Source organism: Limulus polyphemus, unplaced genomic scaffold (assembly GCF_000517525.1).
Source record: "Limulus polyphemus unplaced genomic scaffold, Limulus_polyphemus-2.1.2 Scaffold1252, whole genome shotgun sequence".
NCBI classification, from domain to species: Eukaryota; Metazoa; Arthropoda; class Merostomata; order Xiphosura; family Limulidae; genus Limulus; species Limulus polyphemus.
This window is the reverse complement of record NW_013666862.1, coordinates 125,143-144,576: the sequence shown is the minus strand read 5'-3', so window position 1 is coordinate 144,576 and position 19,434 is coordinate 125,143. Positions and strand designations below refer to the sequence as shown.

The 19,434-nt window shown below is 33.4% G+C and overlaps 1 protein-coding gene across 1 annotated transcript in view; it reads left to right on the top strand.

The window, feature by feature from the left end:
• The window catches only part of LOC106462789 (disheveled-associated activator of morphogenesis 1-like), a 122,936-nt gene that overhangs the window by 31,735 nt on the left and 71,767 nt on the right, over window positions 1-19,434 (top strand).

Sequence of the window (19,434 nt, the reverse complement as noted above, 5' to 3'; positions counted from 1 at the left end):
TGCGAAATTCAAAAACAAACAAACAAACAAAACGCCCGATTTTCCGTAATTGTTTATGAGATAAATCGCAAATTTATCTCATAATTCAATTAGCTCAGCCATAGAAAATATTTGAAGACGGAACTTATCAGATGATGTTCTTTTACGAAACTTTAGAAAACGAAGACTGGCTGTGGAATAAAAATTCAAGGCTGTAAAGCTCTTATTAATCTAAGTTATAATTAAAATAACCGCGAACTTGTTTTAAATCCACAGTCTTATAAACCACATTAATTAACAATTTAAGTTTCAGACGCTGAGTTCTCGGTTTTGTAATACATAACTTCGACGAAGTCACGTGGATGTTACCAGATGAGCTGCTACAAGCATCACAATTTTTTTATAATTTTAGTTAGTTTGTTTTAATTTCTATCACTAGGTAGCGCAAAATATTTTGATCATTTTCTTTCATCTTTCAAATACGAATTATTTACTTTCATACACGTGGATTCAAATTTTTGCACACAGAAAGTGTATATATATACAACGTTGGCTGAAAAGTCTTTATTCTCTCAAACTTATACTTTCAATAGCTAGAAGGAAGACAGCTAGTTAACATCATCCATCACCAACTCTTGCCCCCAAGTGCCACAGCGGTATATCTAAAGACTTACAACCCTAGAAACCGGGTTTCGATACCTGTGGTGGGCAGAGCACAGATATCCCCATTGTGTAGCTTTGTGCTTAACTTCAAACAATCAGCAACTCTTGGGCTGCTCTTTTATCAACGAATAGTGGGATTGACCATCACATAATAATGCATCCACAGATGAAAGAGCGAGGACATTCGGGTACGGGGATTCAATCCCTCAGATTACAGTTTAAGTAATGATAATAAAAGTGTAAATGCTTCTTACATCATTATTTCGCAAGTAAATTCATCGTCCTAGATGTCAAATTCAAGAGTACAGAAAAAATCTTAGTTGTATGTCCAAGAAAGCAGAAGTGCAAAATCTACGGATTTTCAATACTGAAATAAACAGGTGGAAAAACAAAGGAAGGACCGAGCCTTTTCTATATTTATAATGACACAGAATGAACAAAAACAAAATTGAAAATACACTGTTTTGGAACATCCTAATATTTGTTACATGGTAAACAAAATGTCGTGGTTCTTTTTAAATGTTACAAAGTACTGAGAAATGATATCAATGTTTCCTGGCAGACGTATAAATTGTCACAAAATTAATGAAAAGCTATTATTTTTATTTTATTTTTCAATTACAAAGCAATTTGTAAACATGATGATTAAAGTATGTTCGTTAATTGATTATTTAAGTTTGTTCCGGATAACAACTTGAAGTACAATAGTATAAACTATCTTCAAGCTTTCGCTAAGACTAAATTGAACGTGGTATTTGCATAAACTTGTATAGTAAATCCAGGGAAAACCCGTAAAATAGATAAAGTCCTACGATTGTGTACGATTCCTCGAGGACCAATTAGTTACTAGCAGAATAAACAAAGTCTGGCATTTGTCGAAATGTTAGAGGTTCTGCTGTAAATAAGTTTCAAGAATAAGTTGTTTTTTAAAATATTTGAACGTTAGTGAGGGACTTGCTATGTTCTAACATATGAAATATCTCTTCAATAACTTTGTAGTGGTTTTCAAACGTTTGAAAACCATTACAACTTTTGCATATGATCCTGTGTGCTAACTTTTTAACCAGAATCTTCAAAAACTTTCATATCATGACGTTGAGATGATAACCGTGTAAAATATACGAGTTGAAATATCTCAGAAACTTTATATCCCTGACCTTGGCTTGCATGTCTGTCCAATGTAGATGTAATTACAGCCGTGAAATTCTAGTTTATGGAGTCTCACAGCAGGGAATCAGATTCTGAGAATACAGAAGGTGAATCCAGTGAAAAACGTTTACTTGTGCAGAACATAATATTATGATTAGCTTAAGTTTAAGATAACTGTAGTTCGTGCTGGCTAATTCTAGCAGACATAATAACAGAGAGGACGTCTCTGTTATTTATTAACGCATTTAATTTTTCGTATCAGAAATTTTCGTTTTCGTCACAAAGTCATTTTAAGTTTTAGTTTTTTCTCCAGAGAACATCTTGAAAGTAAGGATATTAACAAATTGATTTACAGAGGTTGATCTGCTTGCCATGTAATAGAATCCTTGTGTAGGTGTATCTATGATGAAAATGAAAGTGTGTGTGTGTATTATATCTCACTTATAATCATGTATAAGTTTTCTCGCTGTAGCAGTCGGGCTTTTGTAACGACACAAAATTCAAAACATTATTGTGTGAACATTAAATGATAAATATAAGCGAATTTCCTTATTAAATGTTTCTTCTGGGCTAATTTTCGTAATGCCCTTCTTTTCAGTAAAATGTTTTGTATTTTGTATTTACGGCAAACTTACTAAGGCTATCTGTCGCTGTCCCTAATTTTGAACTACCATATCATCCACACTAAGGGGTTGATTGTCATTCTTATAACACGCTAACAGCTTTTAAAGTGAAAACAGTCAGTCAATAGCACCATATCATCCACACTAAGGGGTTGATTGTCACTCTTATAACACGCTAACAGCATTTAAAGTGAAAACAGCCAGTCAATAGCACCATATCATCCACACTAAGGGGTTGATTGTCACTCTTATAACACGCTAACAGCATTTAAAGTGAAAACAGCCAGTCAATAGCGCCATATCATCCACACTAAGGGGTTGATTGTCACTCTTATAACACGCTAATAGCTTTTAAAGTGAAGACAACCAGTCAATAGCACCATATCAACCACACTAAGGGGTTGATTGTCACTCTTATAACATGCTAACAGCTTTTAAAGTGAAAACAGCCAGTCAATAGCGCCATATCATCCACACTAAGGGGTTGATTGTCACTCTTATAACACGCTAATAGCTTTTAAAGTGAGAGGGAACACTTTTTTGGTATCGCACAGATTCGAACCTGGCTCACCAGCTCCGAAATCCAAAGATCTACCACGTGCTTTATCCTATTCTATATAAATCAAATATTTCGTCACCACAGTCGATCCTTCAAGTCATAATAAGGTGTTCTTTATCTTTGCGAAAACTGTAAATCGTGGATTTAGAGAGGATAATGTTTTAAGTCGATACTTTTAATCATATGACTACTGTCTAAATCAGGAATATAGTGATCATAATGTTATTATTTACGTAACATTTGACGGCAATCTTTGTTGCATATTTCTATTATGCAGTGTTTGTAATAGTGTAGTAATAGCAATAGTAATAGATAATAATTTTCATCGGTCAAGTTCAAGTAAAGGGGGAAACGATGAACGTATTTACATCCTGTAAGATGAAAAATTCTAAACGGTTTTTTAGAAGTAATTAAATGAAGCTGTTCTAACTGAAGTATTAAAGAAAGATAAAATCCAAACAAATGACGTACATTGTTCAACAATTTCATAATGATGTATCCATCCCAGACTTCCTGTTTTTTTATTCAGTTTAAAATATTGCTTGACCAATTATATTTCCGAAAGAAAATTCTAAAGTTAATTTTCTTACTAATTAAATGAAGCCTAAAGATAACAGTAAGTAAGGTCTAAAACTAGTTGGTTACTTCACTGGTATTGTGAAGTATGACTAGAAAGTTAGTGATAGCACTGTTGTGCTTTCTATATCATTATACGTCATGTACTTATATATATGTGTGTGTGGATTGCTTTATTTTTATAGAACTTTCGTATTACGAGAGGTCTATTATGTATTCGTTTTGGCTTTTAGAGAAAATTGAACATAATTTATCACTTCCTTCAGCTGCCTCTAACTGTTTGTAAGGGGTAGCCAAGCAAGACTGGTTGTAAAAGTTTTTCAGACAAACTATGTATAAGGTTAGCTAGTTTTAATACTAATAATAAACGACCTTATAACACGAAACTTGATATTTTTTTAATTGGATACTCAACGTTTCGCTTTACAACTTTCTCAGGAATGTTCCACAAAAACACAAACCGTAACGTTTTCTCTTATTGGTAAATTTAATGTTCATGACTCAAGTATAAAAACTGGGAAATTCGTTTTTTAGGGGTTTATTAATTAGGATAGCCACTGATGTTATACAGTAAAAGTATAGTAGTTAGGATATCCACTGATGTTATACAATAGGGGAGCAGTAGTTATAAAAGTAGTTGTAAAAGTATAGTAGTTAGAATAAACACTGATGTTATACAGTATGGGGGCAGTAACTTGGATAGCCACTGATGTTATACAGTAAAAGTATAGTAGTTAGGATATCCACTGATGTTATACAGTAAAGATGCAGCAGTTAGGATAGCCACTGATGTTATACAGTAAAAGTATAGTAGTTAGGATATCCACTGATGTTATACAATAGGGGAGCAGTAGTTAGGATAGCCACTGATGTTATACAGTAAAGATGCAGTAGTTAGGATATCCACTGATGTTATACAGTATGGGTGCAGTAATTTGGATAGCCACTGATGTTATACAGTAGAGGTGCAGTAATGAGTTTTGTTTGGTAAAGTGCGGTGTGAGAGGTAGATAGATTCCAAACAAATATTTGTTGATTATAGTTCATGACAAGAACTAGCATGGGTGGGTTCCCTAAATAAGATTTGCTATTTTGTTTATTTATTGTTACTTTCATTAATAATATTGGTTATATTAGTTAGTATTTCGAATGTAATTACTTTCATATTTTTATTTATCGTTCATTATTATACTTTTATTATAAAGATTGTTTTTAGCTTAGGATCAATGTTTAGAACTAACCTAAAATTTTAAGGTTGGTCGAACCTCGTTAGACAATATTGGGATTACGGCCGAAAATATCACCAACAGAAAATGTACCCAGTTGATGAAACTATGTTTTCTAATCTTCGTAAAGAACAGCATAATGAATGAGCGATATGATGATCAAGTTAAATATAGTTTCACTCTAAGTACATTGCATACTCTTATCTCATGATTATTCGTTCTTTAGAAAACCAGAGTTTAATTTTAAAATCTTAGTTTTATTTAAACAGTTTCGGGTTTAGTTTGTTTTCAGCATAAGCCACTGAATTTATGCAACATTGAAGGATAAGGTATCATCACTAGTCTTTTCTTTATATCTATACAATTGTTTCATTACATTAATAATCCGGGGTTCAATTCCTCGCGCCCAATGTAACTTTGCTCTAAAACACACACACGTTAATAATCTCCTATGAAGTGGTAGAAACTTTAATATGAAAGACCAAAATTTTTAAAACAGAACCATTTACAAAACTTACATCTAAGTTTGTGAATATTTCTAAAATTGAATCAAGAGATTAATAACTTTTCATAAAACTGTTAGAAAATGGGACGTGTTCCATATTCTTATACGTGTATGTAACCAGATAGAAATACTCAGCACTGTATAGTATGTGCTGAAATCTTAAGCAACTTTATCTATTCGATCTTTTACAAAATTAAATAAATGAGTAATGATGTCTGTTATTATATATCAAGCAACCAATTGTATGTATGGAGAATATGACTTTATCAATACACAGCTGAAAAGAGTTTTTTGTGCATTAGATTTCGTAGAGTTTTGGCCAATAAGTTCAATATGTGAACTAGTTATTTGTAAGGTCCTTCATGGTTTTGGGTCCATTACAATTAGTTTAGTCAATGACCTAAAGTTAACTCATCAGATGAAATTGCACAAACGAGTGTAATTAAATCGAACTTCACTTAATTAGTCAATCAATAACTTCTCAATCGTGATAACGTATTGGACAACAGTGTGGTCCCTTTTGGAAATTCCTAACATCAAGAGCTTATTTATGGCGTGGTACTATATTTTAACATACTTATAGTTATTTATTTTAACGACCAATCTCGTTCAGTTAAGACTGAAGTTTTATATGTAAAGTTGTTCACAATACCTCGCGGCTTTCACCAGCAATATGAACTAATTTTAGTAGTTATTTAAGTACTAGAGTCTGCTTTTAGTTGTTGATGTAAGACGTAGTTGGTAACTTTTATATCTACCCAAGGAGATTGGTTTCTTATTATCAGTACATGTGTTCGAATTATTTTGTAATATTTAATTATCTTAATAATATTATAAGGTAGTGCAAGTAAAATGTCTGCCAAGACATAGTTTCAGTAATATTCAAGAGGTTAAGAACTCCTCCAGAATCTCGAACTTATGAACTGCCTCAAGATGTAGACCTCCAACCTATACAATTCCAAGATAAAATTAGTTACAGTTTTTGTACTTATTCTAGGGCATCTAAAATTTAATTAAATAAATAGACACTGTACTATATCATGACAGGTGGAAATGAAAAATAGATTAGAGACATACCAAGCATATAACATTGTACTACAAAAATGTTAATTTTCATTGTTGAAAGGTGACATTTTGAACGTACAAACGTTATCGTGTGAAATTTGTTCTTGTTGTAAAAATTGTCTGTGAGTGCATTTAATAATTCGTTGTTGGTAGGTGAACACGAATAACGTTTGTACATTCAAAATAGAATTTGTTCTTGTTGTTGTAAAACTTGTCTATACGTGCATTTAATGATTCGTTGTTGATGGGTGACATTTTGAATGTACAAACGTTATTGTGTGGAAATTGTTCTTGTTGTTGTAAAAATTGTCTGTAAGTGCATTTAATGATTCGTTGTTGATAGGTAACATTTTGAATGTGCAAACGTTATTCTGTGGAATTTGTTCTTGTTGTTGTTGTAAAAATTGTCCATAGGTGCATTTAGTGATTCGTTGTTGATAGGTGACATTTTGAATGTACAAACGTTATTGTGTAGAATTTGTTCTTGTTATTGTAAAAATTGTCGATAGGTGTATTTAGTGACTTGTTGTTGATCTTCTACGATTAAAATAACAAGGAATGTGTCGTGACTCTAATAAAATCGAAAGTCAAAATATCTCCATACACTTAGAGGCGCCTTCCGTGACTCTACGAAGTCCGAGGGCTTTATATTTAAAAAATCTGGTTTCGATTCCCGCAGTTGGCACTGTTAATCGATTGTTTATTTTCGCGCTTAACGACATATATGATAAAACCACTCACAAGTATTAAATTCTACAAAGATCAATCAAACAAAAAGTATTAGCTGATTTAAGTTACTCAGTGTTCTTATGAGAGAATCTATTGATATATTAATGTCACATTGTTATCTTATGGTTGAGAGAGTGTATTGATATTTTAATTTCAAATTGTTATCTTATGGCTGAGAGAGTCTATTAATATTTTCATTTCACATTGTTATCTTCTGGTTGAGAGAGTCTATTGATATATTATTTTAATGTTCACATTGTTATCTTATGGCTGAGAGAGTCTATTGATATTTTCATTTCACATTGTTATCTTATGGCTGAGAGAGTCTATTGATATTTTCATTTCACATTGTTATCTTCTGGTTGAGAGAGTCTATTGATATATTATTTTAATGTTCACATTGTTATCTTATGGCTGCACCCTAAAAGAGTTGTTAGCACCACCCAAAGCACAGGCTCTCCTCCCTCCAATTATGGAGTCCTGTCGCAATACATTTCTTAGTACGCACTCCAGGTAGGGTGGCGCCGTCCGTATTTTGCAACCACAGGGAGGCAATTAGTCGGAGCAACCTACTGTTATATATATATATATATGTCGGAGTGTTATTTATTTATTTACTAATGATATTAGTAGGTATCATTTACACCAAGTTCCTGATGAAAGTAAGGATGTTTTTTTTGCGATGTCAATGTAAAGACATTGCCGTAGGAAGCAATCTTGGAATGGTCAGGCCATTGCCACATTGCCATTCATAAGAGGGTCTGGGGCATGCCTATGAGGTTAAATCTTGAGCAATTGTAACTACAAATACTGCATACACATAACATAATGTATTGAATTAAAAGAAGCAATTTTTAATACATAAATTGTAGCTACACATACAGTGGCTGGCCTTACGGATCTGAAAGAAGTGGTAATGAAGACTGCTCGAAACTATAGCAACAGAACAAACAAAAGCAAGCCCGCCTAGCGTCAACAACATGATATATAATTGCAAAAATTAAACAAATTAATCCAAGATAACAAAGCTTTCTGAAATTAACTCGAAATTAATTGGAATATTTACAATAAATGAAGAAGAATATTAAATTTTTAACTACACTTATTGAGAACAAGAGCTATGCATTTTTGTCTTTTCAATATAACAAGCTTTAATACAATATAATTAAAAAAAATTTTTTAAAGATAGTTCAGTTAAGCATTATTTTATTATTTTGTTTAACAACAGTAGGGCCTAATACTGTGGTTCTATTTTGCCGTCTTCCCAGCCGTTAATATCTTAACAGTTAACGAATAGGCTTACTACTGTACTTATATAATTCTCGAAAATATATAGAACAAACTTACTCCCTACTATCTGATCGACGCTAGGAACAGACCAAACAAATGTAAGCCTGGTATTTTAATAACTTAGGATAAAATTGTAGAATCTAAGACAGTTGATTCAAGGTGACTATTGTAATCTCGAAATATTCTGAAATTGATTAGAATATTTTTAGAGATTAAGAAAAATATTAATTGGGCCTGAGATTAAAAACAAAATAATGTGTGTTTTCTTATAGTAAAGCCTATAAGGCTATCTGCTGTGTCCACCGAGGGGAATCGAACCGCTAATTTTAGGATTATAAAGCACTTACCGCTGTCCCACCAGGAAACCGAAAAAACATAATAGCTTTACATTACATGTAATAAACTGGAATGTGTTCCGTCATTTTTTGAAGTGCCGATTATTGAATGGAATAAACCGAAATGTGTTCCGTCATTTTTGAAGTGCCTATTATTGAATGGAATAAACCGGAATGTGTTCCGTCATTTTTTGAAGTGCCGATTATTGAATGGAATAAACCGAAATGTGTTCCGTCATTTTTGAAGTGCCTATTATTGAATGGAATAAACCGAAATGTGTTCCGTCATTTTTGAAGTGTCTATTATTGAATGGAATAAACCGGAATGTGTTCTGTCATTTTAGTGGTGCCAATTATTGAATGGAATAAACCGGAATGTGCTCCGTCATTTTAGGAGTGCCGATTATTGAATGGAATAAACCGGAATGTGTTCCGTCATTTTTGAAGTGCTTATCATTGAATGTAATAAACCGGAATGTGTTCCGTCATTTTTGAAGTGCCTATTATTGAATGTAATAAACCGGAAAGTGTTCCGTCATTTTTGAAGTGCCAATTATTGAATGTAATAAACCGGAATGTGTTCCGTCATTTTTTGAAGTGCTGATTATTGAATGTAATAAACCGGAATGTGTTCCGTCATTTTAGGAGTGCCGATTATTGAATGGAATAAACCGGAATGTGTTCCGTCGTTTTTGAAGTGCCAATTATTGAATATAATAAACCGGAATGTGTTCCGTCATTTATTAAAAGCTGATTATAAGAAACTAGAAGTTAATAGTCTTCACTATGCAGTAGATGTTGCAATCTAAAGAAACTTGTCTGTTTGTTCTTTCAAAAAATGAAATACATCAATGATAAGTATTGTTGTTTGATATAGTATTTAAAGTTATCAACTGTACGAACATTCTGACATAACTTGCAAACAGTTGACTCGTACTGCATCGCGTTGGTTTCTTGGCAATGTAGATTTTTGAAGTGTGAAATCTTCGAACTTCTGGTAAATAACACTTGAATATAGTAAATCTGACACGTTTTTCAGTGTATTCATACGCAAACACATAAATAGTGAAAAAACACATTGTACCCCCCTGTTTTATTATGCTGCTTAAACAATAGAGACATGGAAGTTTGTGAACTTGTAGATTTTTGAAGTGTGGAATCTTCAAACTTCTGGTAAATAACACTTGAATATAGTAAATCTGACACGTTTTTCAGTGTATTCATACGCAAACACATAAATAGTGAAAAACACATTGTACCCCCTTGTTTTATTATGCTGCTTAAACAATAGAGACATGGAAGTTTGTGAACTTGTTTTCGTACTCTTTTCAAACATCTAACTCAAAATGCGTATGATACACTAATATGTTTACAAACATTCTGTGATCATAAGAATTAAATTCGGCATTGACTTTTTTTACTTTTGTTATCTGGTGCATCTCCAAGGTTTCAAATATTACTTAAGTATTGTACTTCAATTCAAGACTTAATATATGCTTCAATGTTTTAACGTTTGTGTTTCACCATTCGAGTCATTTATAATGAGCAGATTAGCAAACACGGAAAAATGGTAAAGAAAATCACAAATTTTCAAGTTGATAATATTGTTTTTGCCTAATAGTCCTATCTGCTAAATTCTATCTAGAGGTAATTAAGATCATGTGACATTCACAAGAGACTTCACTCTCCAAATTCTGCCACTAGGGGATTGAAGTTTGTTTAATAACTTCACTTTCCAAACTCTGCCACTAGGGGATTGAAGTTTGTTTAATAACTTCACTTTCCAAACTCTGCCACTAGGGGATTGAAAGGATGCAGCATCCACAGAAACAGACACTGGCATGTCCTAAGATTAAGAACTAAAACAGAATATGAGATGTTGATAGACATGTTGTACTATCGTGTGTTTTGTCTGTTACTTTATGCAACTGAAGAATCAATTTTTTTCATTCACACGATACTTCACTCTTTACAACTCCATACAAGTCTGCAGTGATATCGATCCACTAGTGAGTGAGTGATGCAGTTAAGAGTCTAGTGATACAGACAGTGTGAACAAGGGCAGCTATCTCACTGTTATAGTATAGCTCTGAGTCACAACCAACCCCTGCCGCTCTGTGCACTCCCCTTTTGCACTGCTGAATCAAGCTGTGTGTGCATGTGTAGGGCGAGCACGCATGAGCCAGACGTGCCATTATCAGTTGGGCGATTGCATTAACCTCAGCCTTCACAGTCGATGTCAACAGCCATTAGATAATTAGTCTGGTCGCTTCTCTGGATGATCACCAAGGGTCACTTACAAAAACAACTTACTTCTCCGGACCTCCTGAGTTAATCTGATTCTATAACTTAAAACTTCATTAATAATAACCACATGTAAATATGGGGATAATTAATTTTTGTATATTTATATTGTAAAAAAACAACCTTAAAATTATTTTAAAGCTTGGTAATTAAACAGAAGATACAAGAAACTACTGCTGAGAATCAAATATTAGTTCAAATTGGCATGGTGATTTGCTATATACAAATACATATATATATTCTACCATCCAACTACGACATCATTTACAAAAGAAGGAGCCATGCAAATTAGTTAGTGTTGAGGTTTTTTATGATTTATTTTAGAAACATAAATAATACAGTGTATTACGAAGTTTTGAATTTTGAAACTAAGAAAATGAAATAATCATACGTGTTATGTAGATACTAAGACCAGTGTCTTTGTGACAGAAGGCAACTAATTTGGCGGAAGTGCTATATAAATATTCCACGAGACACAGACCGTTGTTCTCAGAATAGCACGTGGTTTACCTATAATCTAATGTAAACTGTTAGTGTCGTAATTAAATCTATTGCATTCAATTATAGCGTTGCATAATAAACATCGTATAACTGAACGCCCTCTCAACTCGATAAGCTGATTCGAAGAGCATCTTAAGATTATCATTCTTTAATAAAATTTGTGTTTGTCATATGTATTACTTCTGTCGATAGCAATTTTTACGTCCGTATTGTTTTCAGCCTTTATCGTAGTAATTTTTTTTTGTTACGCACTAAGGCAGAGGCAATATGAAGCTTTTATTTTTATCTGTAAAAGGACGGTTTTTATTTTATTTTGTCTTGAAACGGTTAATTTTAGTGCACGTTGGACTAAAATTAAAACCCGTGGTACAAACACCTATTTAAACAATATTAAGGCATTACTATTACTTAAATTTGTGATTAATAGATATACATTCAAGAAAACGTACCATAAAGTACATATATAATTAGGAGACATTTGGCAGTGTGTTAAAAGGTACCGTATCATGCGTTGTTCATGTACCCGGATTGATCAGCGGTACGTTTACAAAACTACAATACTAAAATCTGAGGTTCAATTCCTCGCGACGGAAAGAACACAGAGAGCCCATTGTGTTGCTTTGAGTTAAAACAAACAGACAAACACGGTTGTTCATAACTGAGCCATTTAAATACAATCTCAATATATTGATACAACTAGATAATGTAACGTTTGTTCCCTCAAGAATTCTTTCAAAATGTGTTTTGACATCACTAGTGAACTGTGGTGACGAGGTCAATGAACTGAGTAAAGAAACCATGTCTGTTATAAAATGGAAGGTTTTTTTTCTTCTTGTCTTTAACTTGCGTAGCCTCTTAACGTATCTCTGTTAGATCTTAACAAATCTTAGAAAACGGGCCTTTATTTTATTTTTTAAAAGGTTATTTTAATCCTGTCTTATCGTGTGTTACTTTTTAGTATATCATTATTCAAATATCACCACTGTTAAAGGAAATTGTTGCCCATCCAGTGTTTGCATGCTTACGGAATGGAATATAAAACAAAATAATCTGCATTCCATGTAAAATGTCCAGATAACCTTGAAAGAAAAAACATGCTAATTATCACCAACTTCAATTTCACTAAATTTCCATGAAAGTTTTATACAATTATGATCAGCCTCTGTACAATTTGATAAATGTAAGTTATGCAACAAAGTGTGCTCTGTATAGAAAATAAGGTAGGTACCAGAACTAATTACTTTATAACTCTCAATTACTTCAACACTATAACCGTAACGAAGGAATATTGAAATGTTTATGTGAGAAGAAAGATACATTCATAAGAACCCTTATTCGGGATGGAAGTTGAGACTTGTTTTTGTTTTAATGCGAGTTACAGGCCTCGCACGAAGTTTTATTTAATAAAACTATCGAAAGTTGATATATTTTAGTAATTGCATAAAATTTATCATGAAAGTAAAAATATCGATCCAATTTTAAACTTAAATCGTTTCTGAATTGACGTATTTTCTATTATAGCACCAAAATTTTAAATAAAAAAAGCAGACCTCTTTAATCAACGGAGAATTTAGATTAAGAAATCAACAAATGTCATTCCAGTTTTGTTGTCTATACATTTCATTTTATACTTTCAGTACATAGACGAAACGTTGGTTAAAACTTAATTTTTTTCATATATATTTGGAGTGTAAAGGTCGTTTTTTATAAACTATATATATAGTTAGATTAACAACTTCTGATATATAGTTTATAAAAACTATATATCAGAAGTTGTTAATCTAACTGATATACTACAGGGTATACTATGAGGTGCGCATGCGTGGACGCACATGGATAAGATAAGTAATAATACCCAGGTGCACACCCTCAGGGTTCATTTAGTATAGGTTTGGTTTGTTTTGAATTTTGTGCAAAGCTATACTAGGGCTATCTGCGCTAGCCATCCCTGATTTAGCAGTGAAAGACTGGAGGGAAGGCAGCTAGTCATCACAACCCACCGCCAACTCTTGGGCTACTCTTTTACCAACGAATAGTGGGATTGACTGTCACGTTATAACGACCCCACGGCTAAAAGTGCGAGCATATTTGGTGGAACGGGGATTTGAACTCGCTACCCTTAGCTTGCGAGTCGAGCGTCCTAATTACCTGGACGAAATACACGGCCCGGTATTAAGTGCAATGTGTATTAGTCTGCATATTGAAGTATTCAATGTGTCAAAATGTAAATAAATAGATTATTTTACTTTTATGCTATAATCAGAATACATTTTTGCTCTATTTATATATAAACACGTTTTATAGATTTAGTTATTATTCGTCACGCAATTTTAAAATTTACATTAATAATCCCCCCATTTTCATCTGGATATAAACTTAATATTGCATTTAAACCCCAGTATTACCGATACATCATGGGTTTTTTTAAAACAATTTACAAAATATTTGTGCACCAACTTGCTTGCAAATCCACGACTTTGTTGAATACAAAGTTCCTAGTAACCATGAGTCACACACTCAAACAATGCAAACAACAATACCATTAATATTGCCAGGAATCCCAGTCATTATTACTGGGATCTTCTTGTTTATTTTGCAACGAAAATGACTATTTTCATCCATTATTTTGATCAATTCTTTACAATGTTTGTTTGGTTTGAATTTCGCGCAAAGCTACACGAGGGCTATCTACGCTAGCCGTCCCTAACTTAGCAGTGTAAGACTAGAGGGAAGGCAGGTAGTCATCACCACCCACCGCCAACTCTTGGGCTACTCTTTTTACCAACGAATAGTGGGATTGATCGTCACATTGTAACGCCCCCGCGGCTGAAAGGGCGAGCATGTTTGGTGGGACGGGGATTCGAACACGCGACCCTCAGATTGCGAGTTGAGCGCCCTAACCATCTGGCCTCTTTACGATGAGTATTGTAACAGGCAAAAACATAAAACTAGTCAATAGAATGCAATATGCGAATCCTACCGGCAATAAACGGTATAAAAACACGTCGTAATTTGAAAATTTGAAAAGAATGGGAAATAAACGCTATTTAGGTTCTCATAGGTTCAAGATTTGCAACGCTCACAAACAACACACATTATAGCAACAGCCACTGTTATTGTTAACATATTATATTTAAACGACATTTAAATGTTATCTATGATAATAAAAGGGCTATTGAGGATTCCTTATTGTTTTCTTAAATATATATATATAGCAACAGTTTCAATAGCTCATTAGGTAAGGGACCATTTCACAAATTTCTCATTTCAAAATGACATATACTAAGCCGCATCGCTGGACGCGCGCGCGCACACACACTGTTTATCCAAGCAAAATAAGTATTTAGTTCTTCTCTACAAGAGAATACACTGTATCAGCATTTTTGATACTTACAAGCAAATAACACTAGAAATTGCAAGTTTTGAAGTAAATTACTTTAGATTTCAAACATTCAACACAAACAGTTCAACAGATCTGGAAGCGATTCGTTCTTGCAACTCTCAAAATCGATTTTCGATACCCGTGGTGGTGGGCACAACACAAATAACCCACTGTGTAGCTTTGTGCTTAACTAAAAACAAGCAATAAGCGACTAGATCACTTTAAACTATTCCATCCTTTTGTTTTCTTCCCAGTGTTTGTTTTAGCAGATCCGACGTGTTTAAGCATCCCATTTTAATTCTATTCCATTTGAACAATCAATTAGTTTTTATTTCAGATTTTCTACCTGATTTTATCTTCTTTTTATGTCTTATTTAGAATTGTGGTCTAGGACGAATAAAGAATATTTTAGTACACTCTGAATTAACTTGTGGATATCTTTAATTTATCACATAATTTCCACCAGCCCAAATTTTCTAATCTCCTATTTTGGAGCCAAGTGGTTAGGGCGCTCGACTCGCAATCTGAGGGTCGCGGGTTCGAATCCCCGTCACACCAAACATGCTCGCCCTTTCAGCCGTGGAGGCATTATAATGTGACTGTCAATCCCACTATTTGTTGGTAAAAGAGTAGCCCAAGAGTTGGCGGTAGGTGGTGATGACTAGCTGCCTTCCCTCTAGTCTTACACTGTTAAATTAGGGACGGCTTGCGCAGATAGCCCTCGTGTAGCTTTGCACGAAATTCATAACAAACAAACATACAAACCTATTTTGGAGGAGACAAATTCACTTTTGCGCTAATATTTTATTATCAGGGATACCAAAAGAGCAGTTTCAATGTAAACAAGAGCAATCAGAGAGATTGTATATCCTCGCTCCGCCGCTTCTGTTGAAGATTGCATGCGTTTATATCGGTTAAGGTCAAATTTCATCTTCGAAAACTCAGAAAATTCTTCTGAGATCCAGAATGTTCAACAATCTGGATCATTTTTTGTAGTGTGATGAGGAATCTTAACCTTAATGTGTCCATAAAATTTGGTACAAACCCGATCACACTTTACGGAGTTATTAACGAAAATGCCTTATCTCTCTATTATGAAAAATGCTTCAAAGTGATCCAGAATCCGGATCCGGATTTGGATCCACACCAAATTTGGAAAGAAAACCGTTTCATGCTGACTTCCAATCTTCTGTAATGTTTCCGTGTACATTGGTCTATTAGAAACAGATACACACACAAAGGGACCAGATTGTAATACCCCCCCCCTCCGGCGGGTGAGGGTAATAACATTCTCTGCATGAGTACATTTTCATAATTATATAAGAGCAATTATAAAAAAATTATAACTTAAGAAACAGCGATGAACATGTTATTAATCCTTTAGTCTTAAACAAATGAACAGGCCAGCATATGGTCCAAACAAAATTAGTTAAACAAACTAAGCTAATTTCTTCCACAACTACAGATGAAGAGATTGGAGATTGTTTTCTAGTACACTATAGTTCATTTTACGTACTTACGTACTAAGGAGAATATATTTTTTAAATATTTTCATAATCTTTCAATTAATAAATGGTCCCCATAAAACTGCCCTGGAATTGATTAGCTTTTTTAAAATTGTTTAACGTAAAATCATACCGTATATGCCATGTGCGTGTAACTCAACTTGTGGTGTTGGTGCTGCATAAACCCTTTTGTAGGTTTAGCAGATACCTAATTTATAACGCATTTTTAAGAACAAAGATTTATAAGTAGGCAAACCTAAAAATACTATTTTTTTCTCTTTTGTTATATTTTACCTAGCTTTTTGGATTTGTTTTCTTAGTGTCTTCAAATTTTGGGGGCAAAAAGCCACATATTCATATAGTTACTCTAGAGGTCAATCTTTCTTTAAAAAACTTAATTTAATATTTTAGTAAAAAAATTGCTCTGTTATTATATGGGTAATTTTGCATTGTTTGACTATACCAAAATCGAAAGCAAATTTCGTAAACGAAATTCAAAACGTTGCGTGGTTGACATACATGTGCGTAGTTGGTGTAGAATATTTATGTTTTTGAATGTGAATCAGAGTTGTGTGGATAAAACAGTTAAATATAAAAACGACTTTTAAACGAAAAATCATTTTGGAAATTCCAAAGAAATCTCTTCAGTGGTGGGTTAGACGCTTGTATTTCACTATAGTAAACTACCATCGGATTATAGCATTTTGAATAAGATTTAATCCGTAATTTTCCTAAGAAAAGAAATAGAAATATCGAAGCTGAGAGAACTGTTAGTTAATACAGATTTGCTGACATTGCAAATATTAACAACAGGAAGGACAAACCAATTAGAGACTAGAAAAATGAGTTTTTGAAAGAGAAAAACAGCCATTAATTACTGATGAGTAGATAAATATATTTTTCCTTAGTGTTGGTCATCACTGCGGTCCGACAGTATTTCTGTCCATTAGAGGTAATAGTCTCATTAGAGGAAGTTCATAAAAACACAAATTAGGCTTCATTGAAACTTAATCCTAAGCAATCCAAAATTAGCGATGGGATACATGGGATTTTCAAACAGAATTTTTAAACCTTTACGCACCAAATTGCCGTTGGTCTTTGACTTTGTAGATTAAAATGCTCATAATAACACGTGAGGAAGAAACATACGTCAATATTGTAGTTAATGTCATTAATCATTGCTGTATTTCACTGTTTATTTTACATTGAGGAGTGATTGGTTTTCCATACGCTGACTGTTTTAACAGGATACAAAGGGAGAAAAATACGTCAATATTGCAGTTAATAATTTCTGGATTTCACTGTTTATTTTACATTGAGGGGTGATTGGTTTTCCATACGCTGACTGTTTTAACAGGATACAAAAACACAAAGTTGCTCATTATAGTAGAATATGTGCACCCCACCGGTAGTGAAATCGGTAATTTGAGGCGTAAAGGTTGTTGTTTCATCACATAGGGGATAGATTATAATTATAGGGGGTATGTGTTTGTCAACTCAAATCGTAGATTTGTGATAGCCTTTGTATTGGAAAAAATATAAAATAAATAGTTAAGTTGTTGAATGACATTATTGACATAATATTGTATAATTTGATTACTACTTCATTATTTTCAAATTTCTCGAAACGACTTCTAATGATTGCGAAACGTGCAATAAAATTCCTCTATTTACCCAAAGAGCATTCAACTACTAGAAATCTATATATAATTCATGTAATAATTTGGATCATTTGTTAATTGCATCTTTATCTATTAGCTTGAACTAGCGTAAAACTCAGCAAATAAGAAGCACTTTAAAATCCAGTATGTTGAGGAAGATATCGATGTTGAGGTAAACGCCCTGAAGTGAGTCTCGCTACAGAAGAAAGACAAGTGCTTTGTAATGCCGATCTGTACGAGATCCTGGATTATTCGCTAGCAATCTGGTCGATAATTTCTTACTCGTTCTAATAAAACACCGGTACTCTGTTCAATATGTGTGTGTGTGTTAACTATACTTGTCAGGCATACCAGTATCAATACCGACTCTGTCCAAATAGCCCATGATTTATTGAATGCATATACTCTAACGGAAGAGAAAATGTCAGTTTTGAATAAAACTATAATGAAGTTGAAGCTAAAAATACTATCTTTGGTGGGTTCTAGTTATCTCCTTTTAACAGATAATGTAAAAGAATTACATTATTCCTAAGTAATTAAATATAATACATTGCTATAATAATAACAGTAATTTAATCAAAACTACAACAACAAAAAATGAAATGAGTAACAAACAAAATACTGTACATATTAGAAAAATGTGTAATTTGAACGAAGACTGAATTTTTATCAGTGTTGGTAAAAGTTATTTGATGTGGAGGGTTTCTTTAATCAGTAATTCCAGATTAGTCTTGGTGAAAGTTGTTTGATGTGGAGGGTTTCTTTAGTCAGTAATTCCAGATTAGTGTTGGTGAAAGTTGTTTGATGTGGAGGGGTTCTTTAATCAGTAATTCTAGATTAGTGTTGGTGAAAGTTGTTTGATGTGGAGGGGTTCTTTAATCAGTAATTCCAGATTAGTGTTGGTGAAAGTTGTTTGATGTGGAGGGTTTCTTTAGTCAGTAATTCCAGATCAGTGTTGGTGAAAGTTGTTTGATGTGGAGGGTTTCTTTAATCAGTAAATCCAGGTCAGTGTTGGCTTTGAAAAGGATATTGAAATTTGATAGGTTAAGTTCGTGTTCTATTTCTTCACTATGTTGGCGTATAGAGGAAACACAGAAGGTACTCAACTTTTTGTGTGTTTTCATCCAAATTCCCATGTGTTCATTAGCGCTAGCTAATAGGTGGCGTTTGATTTTGCCAGTATAGGAGACCTTACAGTCACCACACGTGTAAATATATACAAGCCATGAACAACTCTTTGTGTTTAGATTTCCATAAAAGGAGGACTTACAATTTCCACGCGTGTAAATAAATATAAGCCATGAACAACTCTTTGCGTTTGGTTTTGCCAGTATAGGAGACCTTACAGTCACCACACGTGTAAATATGTACAAGCCATGAAC